An 11,378-nucleotide genomic window follows, 5' to 3' on the forward strand; every position below is an offset into this window, starting at 1 on the left:
TGTTTTACACCAAAATTGGGCGGATTCATTTAAGTTTAAAACCTTGTGTGGTGTCTTGATAGATTTGGTGTCTAATACAACTATTTGACACTAGCTAAATACTTTATATGGCATCTAAGTGACACTTCAAATCAACATAGCAGACAACATGGTAATTGAATATATCTTTAAAATGTTCATAGTGAGTGCATTTGCAAAATATCCACTCTCAGCATGTTTGGCAGCCAGCAGCACTTGCTGAAAGTTAAAACATTGCATCATGGCAGTTGAAGTATGGATGAGGTGAGGTAACTAAAACCACTTGTTTTAGTTTGACCATGTTTTAATATGACATAAGTCTGCTTGGACCCCCAGTATGAAGCACAGGGTTAGAAGAATTGAGGTAGAGAATGTATATGATCAAAACAAAGATAGATTTTGTGTTGGTATTTTTGTTTATATGACTCACAGCTGTGTTTATAATGGTGTATGATTTTAAACCCTGTTGAGATTGAAGCACAACAGTTTTATCCTATGAAATTCGTGCTCATGTCTTTTCCTTGCTATCAATAATTAAGAGTAGATCTTGGAATGAAAAAGTAATTTCCACATAGAATTGACATAAACCCCAGCCCTAAAAACACACCCCAAGAGGTATCTAAAAGCTCAGTAGGTGCCAATAAAAGCGGAAAAACAGAAATCTTTCTAGCAAAACACAACAACAAGAACAAGAACAACCCACTGAAGTGGAGAAGTGAAAAACAAGAGAGACTTAAGGTGATTCTCATCTTCGACTCCAAAGCCTGGGCACTCCAAAAAAAAAAGTGGGAATGTAATTTCCCAGACTAGGAACATAAGCCAGGAGTAATCTGGCCTGTAATACCTCCTAGTCCTTAAATAAAAGCCCTCCATTTTAAGTCTTCAACCTCGTTTTTTTCCCCTCCCTTCCCCACCTTTAATAGGATTTGGTAGAAAATGGCTTTGTGAATCGCTCCTCTCTGTCTTGCTCAAGGAAGAGCAGGCTATTCTCATTGAGAAGTACTTAATTGCTTTAAATGACTGATGATACATCTATGGAGAAGGGCCTTGAGCTAAGGGCCGCAGCCAACCACACAATAGATAGCTCTCCTGGACGATGGGAGGAGGTGTGCCTCAGTATGTATGTACGTGGATATGAGATGGCGTACATTTGTGTGCGTGTGTGGGCAACAAAGATGAGATGCTGGGGATAGACAGTTCTCCATAAGGGCCGTAAGTGTACATGTTGTGCATGGACATAGGCGAACATGCAGCTCCCTGCCTGTACTTGTGTGTGTGTGCGTGTATGTGTGTGTGAGAGAGGGTCGCCAGGCAGTGTTCGTCCTATCGACACCCCAGTAACAGACTAAATTAAAGCTGTGATGAATTGTGGCTGTCACAGCAGGAGAGAGGGGAGACTCTGTGCCGTATTCCAGCCTCTGATTAGGTGGGGATAGAAAGATACAGAATATCATTATCAATATGTAGCACTATATTTTCATTAGATTTTTCTCTTCGCGTGGACATCTTGATAGCAGGATGATTTTTCATTTCAAGAAAAGATTAAACGTCTTCATGGATGTCGGTGAGGAGTTCAGTAAAAATTTTTTGGTGTGTTTTCTGTCAGTGATGGGATTTTTCTTTCTTTTTTTTCTCATTAATGTAACGATTTAAAAAGCTGGTAAAGGTGCAACATGTGCAATTAAAATGTAAAATGTAGAAATCCTAAAAGCTCTTTCATCATTCTAGGAAGCTTGTGGCTGTTGAGGAGGCAGAACCTTTTGGCTGTTTACCAAAAGTAGAAAGTCGCAGTAGAAGCAGGGATTGAGGGGTGTTGCGTGACACTGTGTTTTCAAAGTGGCATCCTTTGGGTAGACCACAAGGTTTTTTTTTTTTTTTTAAATTCAGTCACAACCGCAATGGTATACCTGAGGAAGCAACATGATGCATGAAAGCACAGATTTAGCTCAGTGCACTTGCATGTACACATTCAGGACTAATGAGACAAAAATAGTTCTTTGAGGTTTAAATCCAACTCATGCAAAAGACAACTGAAATTTTATAAAAGAAGCAAAAAACTCCTTTAATATTTTCCCTCTGATATTGTCCATAGTGTCATACAAGAAAGAGGATTGTCCAACAAATGTCTCCAGTGTGTGTTACTCTAAGGTTCCTGTTCTCATCTGGTTTTCATAGTGAGCCCGCAAATCCTACCTGAACCGTGAATTCACACATCTCCCGAGCTCGCAACACCCCAGTTGAGTCTTCCCTGAGAAAGCTTGTAATCAGATGTACACAGAGACTGTCATCAGTCGCAAGGCGGACTTCTGCGGACTCATAAGAATTGTTTTGTGCTTTCTCCCATCCAATCTTTTCGAATTGTTCCCATCTGAATCATCATGGTAGCTCTATAGCGGCACCAATCACATATATCGAAACAGAAGAAGAAAGACAGAGGGGGAATGGAATGTAATTGCAAGGAGGACCAAACACTGTTGCATTGTTGCGAGATATTCTCAAAGAAATAAGGGTTTGTGATTTTCTATAGCTTCCATGTGCGTATGTGTGTGTATGGGAGCTTCTTTAAAAACATTAACATTTCTCAGATATGAATATGAATGTGTGTGTCTGTATCCAGCAGCATTGTTACCATGGCAATTGTTGTGGTGATCCCACTAACATCTAAAGAATACACAAACAAAAAGATATGACCTTCTCTGAAATCCTTCTTTTTAAGTGCTACACATAAATTTCTTGCAGAGTGGCTGTTCCTTTTCTTATTTATTTTTCTCTTCCGTAGTATTTGTGTAAGGTAATGAAAGATGAGATGTATGGATAATGCTGTTGTTGTAGATTAGTTTATGGATGTAATGTATGACAGATGAGGTCTCAGTGCCTTCGTGCAATGTGTTTTCAGGTAGCAAGGAAAAATGTTTCACTTAGAAAAGTGCTCATATTCGTAGGGTTGAAAATGCCACAGCCTCTCTATCTTTGTCTCTTTACTCTGACAAAGTTCTTACCATAATACAACTTGTTGCACATAGTAGTTGCTCTTTTTTATTGCCACTTACACATAAACTCGCAATGTGTAGGATCATATCAAAAAATATTTCACTATGATACCACTAAGTTGTTTTTAATGATGGAGCCAAATTAAATAAAAACAAGATCCTGGCTTCTTTACTTTACATGGCACAGAAATGAAAGCATGTTAACTAAGTGAACATGACTCAATTCTACATTAGCAATGCTTATTTCAAGTCTTGTATATATTCCGCGAATGAATGTTTTCCCCAGAGATATGTTAGCAGAACTGTTCAAACACTATTTACACCATGCGATACTGAAAATCTCAATCGAAAGTGATACATAGGAAACTATTTTAGGTGACCCAACCCCAGGTATTCAGTGGTTAGGAGGATACACATATATCCTCCCATGGTGGTAGGCTGTGTATGTGTATATATTGTTTTATCAGTGACCCGTATCCTGTTTACCTGATGGAGGCAAAAGCTCAGTGTCGAAACTCCTTAAAAGTCAAAGCCAAAGGGGGGGAAAGGGTGGAGGAGCGCATCCAAACGTATACCACATGTTATCACACACATACACACACACTTACACACACACACACTCTCCACCAGCCGCGGGGCGCCATGGTTACCTTGGAACTTTAACGTGGACCAGCTGGTGTACTTGGGTTGTGAAATTGCATTGCATTCACACACTCTCTCTCTCTCTTTTTCTCTCTCTCTCTCTATCTCTCTCTCTCTCTCACTCACACACACACACACACACACACAAAGAGAGAGAGACACACATTTGCAGAGGATCAAAGGGAGTTGGAGCCCTGCACAGCAGCCCTTCTGCTCCTGCCCTTGGCTAAATGGACGACCAAACATTCCAGGCTGTCCAGCCCAGTAATATCTGGCCTGCAGCCTAATGAAGATGGACTGTGTTTATAATTCTCATGTTTGCTCTGATCACTAACATAATCCTTTCTATACACAAAACATGGAGACAGAAAACACTCTTTGTTTCTTCATTTTAAGTCAAAGTGCGGTAAAAGAAAAGACGAGTGAGAGAAGTACATACAGATGAAATACAAACCACGGTTTCAGTAGACTTTGTAGCTCTTTGCATTTTCACACAGGGCATCACATGATCTCAAACAAAGGAGAAGGCACCAAGGGATGTTTTTCTGCCTGCTTGAGACTTTGACACCTGCCTCGCTGCAGCAAATTGGAATGGCTTGCTCTCAAATGAGATTTCTGCCCACCGCATGGGGAGAGAAAAAAAGGTCACCCATTACAACTATTCTACATGATTCACAGAGTTATCACATCTCTGCTTGCCTACCATCCCTTTAATTAGCTTTGGGGACCTGGGCAAAGTGTATGTGCATGTCTGTGCATGTGTGTGTTTGTGCACATGTCTGATATACACAGAGGCTTAATTTCTCTCTCCCTTCATCTATGTTTGCACCGAAATTAAAATCCCATGTTGCTTTTCTTTAACAACACATTTATTGACCCATGAAATCTGCCCTTATTTAGCCTGCACTGTGAATCAGAGATTACTGTTATCACTAAGATCCATGCTACACTGAGTATAACTGTGGTGATGTGGTGCAATCTAGTGCGTATGTGAAGATGGTCTTTAGATTTTTAGTACTAAATGAATGACAAAATTTCACCTAATCATTCAAGAGCTCCTCCACCCGATGACATTCTCTGTTTCTCCTTAAAACCAATTCCCCTCAGAAATTTCAGTAAACATAACATTTGGACAACAGGGGAAAGGTGGTGGACTGATAATAAGTTGGTGTTTCAATTTTTTAGACTCTAACATATTGCCTTAAAGAGAGTGGTATAATGTTTACACGGTGTCGTAAGTATAAGGCCCAGAATTATATGTTACATCTGGCTTATCCAGATGCCAAAGATCCTTATTTGCACAGCTAAGAAGTGGTATTCTTCTTGTAGCTTTAAGATTGGCAGATTCAAAAATAGTCTGGAGGAAAGTAGATAATGTGAGCCATGATAAATCTGGGCGAAGAAGAGAGTTCCATTTTCTTCTGTATTTTACGTGCAGTGTTGCAGTGAGTAAAGAGTGTCAGTTTCTTTGTGAAATAGCTCAGTAAAGCCTTGAAATACTTGAGTGCAGATGATGAGACTATTTAATTTTCATGTTTTATTATGTAACTAACTTTGTCTCAAAACGTGGGCTATTTAATATCTCTTTACTTTGATTTCTTTTAATGTCTGTTGTATGAATATATAACACATTTTCTTGAAGACGTGGGTTTGAAAAAATAAGAATAATTGCTTCAACTTCTTAAATATGAGGATTTTTATCCTTTTCCTTATCTTAAGTTATAGTTAATGAATACAGTATATTTGGGTTTGAAGGAAATTGTTAGGGTATTTTTCAGTTTCTTAAGTTTTATTGACCATACAAGTAATAAATTAATAGAAAGAATAATAATAAACAGATTACTCAGTTAGGAAAAAATACAGTATATGTTAAAACTATAAATATAGGTGCCACTTCGTGACTCCTGGTTATGAACTGTTTCTGATATTCAGATGATTTCAGTCCAACATTATTGTTGTTTACCTGCATACAACAATAGCAAGTCTTACAATTTAAAGAGAGAGCTTATACTGCTAGAAAAGTGACATTTGTACTACTATTACTGCCATTATTAAGACTATTATTAATACCTGTGCTACTATAATAATAAGGCACATAGAGCAAACTTGAGAGAAAGCAGAGTGAATGTGATTTGACTTAAGGAAAGATAAACCCTGAGCTTCAAGGCCATGGTCTAAGATCCCCCAGTAAGAGCGACGATGATTCTAGATCACACAGCCCTGACGTTGTGGCTTTCTGTAATGCTTTTATCAATGAATGCATGCATGCATGGACACAAGCGGTCTCTGCTGTCTCAACCATACACTTTCTGCCTCATACACACACACACACACACACACAGACACAGTGCATTAATACCAAAAGGGTTTCATCAACTCTCAGAGGAAGACATCATTGCATTTAGAATCAAACCTATGGAATCAATATCTGTGTTACACTTAAAATGACAAAGTGCTTAGATGGAGCTCATGCAGGCGCACAGCCCCAGGGTAAATTTTGAATGTATAGATGGATGTGTGGAACGCTTATGGTTGTGATTTTGGTTGTGTGATAGATCCTTGCAAATCTGAACACTTCTGCCATTGGCAGCCTTTCCTCAGGTGAAATACCTGAACACCAACAAAGAGAAAAGACACAGTAAATGTTGTAAACTACTTGAAATAATGCACTGCAGAGACATGCGGGGCACCCAGCTGCTCTTGGGATGCAATTAAATCACCAGTGATATAACCAATCTCTTTAAGCCTGCTGATATTACATTTTCAGTTTTAATTACTTTACACTCTTTTGATATATTACAGCTAGCACGAAAAAAAAAAGCCACTGTAATTACTATCATGACAAGCTGCCAACAGCGCAACTTGTATAGAATTATAGGAAGGCAAATAATCAAAAGTGTGATTAATATACTTTCAGTTGGCAGTTTATTAGGAACACCTAGCTAAAACTAATGCAGTCTAATACACAGTAAATCCTCCTTTGATGAAGGTTTCAATATTCAGTTTTTGTTGAAACTGTGATAAAGAGGTGTTTTGCCTCAAATGTATGATTATTTTGGAGACTGTACTCTCTCTGCCTGTTATTTTTTTATTATGCATTGGTTATATATTTGCACTTATTCAGCCTACGACCTGTTCAGTCTAATATGTTTCAATAACAGTGCCCTGAAAGAACTTATGATTCTGCACTATATAAAAAAAAACCTGATTAAACTAACTAAAAGTAGTTTCTATAATTTTAATAGACAGAAGGAAACCGAATCCTCATATATATTTCTTAGACTTTGCTAATCTTACGATGAACCTTTGGAATCTAACTTCTTAACTGGTGTGTTAGTGTGACGTCAGGGGACCTTCGCTTTAAGTCAACGTGTCAATATCATCTTAAGTGAAGGAGTGGCTTGAAAGCTAACCACAGAATCAGACTAAGTATGAATTTCCATTTCTCTCACACAGTCGGTAATTACGGCTGCACTCCCTTATCCTCATACTCTCAGACTGTCTTTGCCTGCAGTGTGCGGGCTTGTAAGTATGTGAAAGAAAGAAAGAGGGGGAGAGCGTGTGCAAGAGAACAACCCTTATATATTATTGCAGTCACGCTGCCCACGTCTGAAAACATTTCACAGGCAGTGCAAGGGAAATGTAAATCTGAGTTTGCTGAATCTAACACACACACGCACACACACACACACAGAGGAGAAAAGAAAACCTCATCTCCCCTCTCTCCCTTATACACACATAATGCATTAAAATGGAAAACAGCTCACACTGGCCCCGACATTGAAGGGGGCCCTAATATTTGTTTTTCCCTCCCCTGTAGTGTCCTCATTGCCAATGACCAAATTTATAATAATCTCTGCCTCAGAGTCCAGCGCTGCTTTCAGAATCTATAATCACCTCAGCAGTGGTTCCTTCAGCCTGGCCATGGCCAGCTACAGGCCCATTTCCCTTTAGCTCTGCTTCAGCGATACTGCAGTTGGTCCCAATCCCTGAAATCTGCCCATAAGTTGGACTGTCTGTATGTATGGTCTGTTTTCACAAGGACACATACAACCACACTAAGGTATTGTCTGCAATCATCTGGTATATCTCTGAGTTTTAGAGGCAGTCACCCTAAATAACTCCCATACGACAAAGTGCATGCATAGACATGGCAGATTTGTGCCCTTGCTCATAGCAATTTTGCTGCCATCTTGGTCTGATTTTAGCACAGGACAGAACCTGTTATCAGTCAAGTTTGCAACCTGCTGCTCATTACCTGTATTGTAGTTCAGAGTCAGGGTCAGGGATCTCACTGGGGCATCTTGAATACCCAAAACAAAAGAGCATAGATTCAAACAAATACAACAAAATTGTCTCCCAAAATTCGAAATGCAACACATTTCATGTTCAAAAAAATTGGCAAATACTTAAAATGACTGAATGCATTAAGGGCTTCACACACGGGGGGTTTGTCTTTCATTGGGAAACCACTGGAATGAAACAGTGAAGAGGCTACAAGAAATGTAGACTCTGTTTGCAAGGTTAACAGTGGTAGTAAGAATTTCTTTGATGAAAAAGATTTGATTATGTTTTGATGCTTTGATTTGTTTACTGATCAGTTTTAAATATTGCAGGGAGCCACAGTGAGCTTCTTGGACGAAGAGGTGCCAGCTGGTAACTGCAGTTTACTCCAACACCCAACACATCAGCAAGGTAAGAAACTATTTTTACTAGCTTGATGTGGGAAAAGGTTTCAGAAAGACTGTCAGAACATTATTTTTTACTTTAAAACATGTCCATCCTAAAAAAAACCCCAAAAACCCACACTCTTTACTTATTGGAGAATTAATTTAATACTTTAGGCCTTTAAGAGTTGTTTGCCTTAAAATTTCTTAGACCCAATTCTTCTTGAAAATTGAATTTTCCGAATGTAATAATTGTGTCTTCAAATCCATCATTTTGAAGTTCTTAAGGGAATTTTCCTGATGGAGATGGAGAGAGAAGAAAAAATGTATTTTGTTCTAGTAAAGTTTAACTGGCCTTGAGTCCAGCTGGCTTTATCTAATATGCTGTAGTTTCCTAAGTAAACCTTTCCATTTCTTGTCAAAGAGCACGGTTGCATTAACATCAATCATGAGTTTAAAATTTTGTTATAATATGTATGTGTGTGCATATGTACAGTACTTACATGCATGTGTTGGTACATTCCTCCTCCTGCAAACCAAAATACAATGTATACTACATTGATAGTTAGTGTATTAATATATATGTCTTATGAATCAAACCTGACATTTCAGTGCACAACTTTGGTTAAAGGTCTAACATATTAAATAGGAAGCTAAAAAATATGTCATACTGTTGAATGAAGCTGATTTAACTGCCAAGTATTCTCTACTGTGGTGATACTGTCACCAGAGTTCAAGGGGTCTTTGCCCTCACTTGTGCCTCCCAGGCAGTGCTCCCTCTCAAACACCTTTTTACAGGGATTGGAAGTCCCTTACCACAACCATGACCTAACATCTGTAATCTAGATCATGGTTTGGGTTAAAGTAATAAACACACAGTTAAGGTTGTGGAACAGTCATGGGTAAATGTTTGTTTTTTTTTTTTTTTTTTACGGGAGGACTGTCTCACATTAGCATGTAATTTATAGAAAGGTTTGTCACATCTTGTTGAACTGACGTCCAATATGGTCTGAGCAGTCAAAAATCAAAAGTTCCTCCCATTTGTATCATTTTATCAGGCTGCTACAGAACCTAAAGCGGAAACTACATATGCAGAATGTGCTCTTTTTTCGTATTTTACTGCAAAAGACAATTAACATACAGAGGTTGGACAGATCAGATATATTTCCTCATTTGTAATTTTATAACAAATTGATAATCTTGGGGTCAAATCTAAACCCATCTGGTCTCAGGGGGCTTAAGGGGAATGCTGATAGGAATGCTGACTGGCACATTTACCCTGCATGTTTTGCATCATTCATTACTCTTATGAATAATTAATATATTTTTTTAATTGCAAGTGTACACTATGACCTCAGTGCCCAGTGCCTTGCTAGGACAGACAAACTGTAACAAAGAAGTTCAAGGCTCTATCGTGATATAAAGTTGTTCCATGTCTTTTATTTTGTTCAAATACAATTCAAAAGAAAATTCTACAAAGCTATTACTTAAGTGAGACACTAAAAATGAAATATTTTATTACTGTATGTGATACAATTTCTTTTCTGTCCCTGTTTTATGCTGTCGTCTGCCTCCCTCTCTATTCCTGTTTTCTTAATCTACCAATCCCTGCTCTCAATTTGCTTGAAAAGGTCGCATCACCAAATCAGTTTTCCAAGAACAGACACCCTCATGCTCATACAGATTCAGAGACACGATCAGCACACGTTTCACTTTGCCATCTAAGTACATATACATATGAAGTACTCACACATATGACCAGTGTTGATTAATCAATTGGCTAAAACAAATTTTTACAACCCAGATCCTCCAGAGGCGTTACCTCAGGCGCTACACCGTCTGCATAAATCATAAATCAGACCAATCTGATGATTGCAGCACTGCTTCTGCACCGCCTCTGCCAGGCCTAATGTTATTTCCCTCCCCTGAAATGCATAATAACAGTAATGATAATAATAATATGCACGTCAAGTCTAGCCCATAAATATCTGGATCAATCTGGCTTGAGAGAGGACATATGCATAAAAAACAACTCAAACATGGGGCAAGTGACTGCTCTGCCAGTGTTTGTAAGTGTTACAGAAAAAGAGAGCAAAACAAATAGACACATTTCTCCTGAAGAGAACCAGGTGACCCCTTACATGCATATTTTGCTCATTTGTATGTGTGATTGTGTCCCTGTGTGCATTTGTGTGTCCTCCCATTGTGCATGAGTGATGACTTCAAGCAACTATGACCCCCACACATCACCCTTCCATGCATATAAAAACAGCCTACTGCTTTCATATCCTCATTTAATGACTAGCTCCAGTGAAACACCATTAACGTAATGACATCACGCTTGCCATCTCATACACACACCACACAAAAAGGCATGCTAACTCTGAGCTGTGATATCCTCTTCTTTCTCTAATGAACAGTGAATTAACAGTCGAGGTGAAGTGTTTTCATTGTTATGCTTGTGTGAGGACAAGTATGTCTTCATTTTAACCCTAATAGGAGATCTTTATGATTGTTTGTCTGTATATAAGCTACAATATTTGTGTGTGTGTGTGTGTGTGTGTGTGTGTGTGTGTGTGTGTGTGTCCATTCAAATATGAATGTGTAACAGCAGCTGGGGGTTGCAGTTTCATCTTACTAATTCAAGGACAGTTCCTAATCATGCAGAGTGAATACATGAAGACACTGGAACATATGCATTAACCTCTTGCATATTTACGTCATGGATGCGCACACACACACACACACACACACGAACGCGAGAGCATGCACACACACACACATGCTGACTACATACAAGCAATTTGTAATATTGAATAGCTGACACAGTAGGATTTCATAATCTATTGACAGTGTCACAGCACAGTCATGCAAGGTGCTAGCGCTATTGATAAACACAGTATTAGCCTGTCATCCGTGTTCCTTCATCTGGGCTGATGTAACTTAGTGCAAACAGATCCAAGGCCATTACTGATGACATCATAGCACTCGTAAGGGCTGAAGACTCCCAGAAAAGGACTTTTCCTCGTGTGCTACTCTGAAAAATTAAGATTTTTTTTTA

The sequence above is a fragment of the Lates calcarifer genome, linkage group LG24, assembly GCF_001640805.2.
Source record: "Lates calcarifer isolate ASB-BC8 linkage group LG24, TLL_Latcal_v3, whole genome shotgun sequence".
Taxonomy (NCBI): Eukaryota; Metazoa; Chordata; class Actinopteri; family Centropomidae; genus Lates; species Lates calcarifer.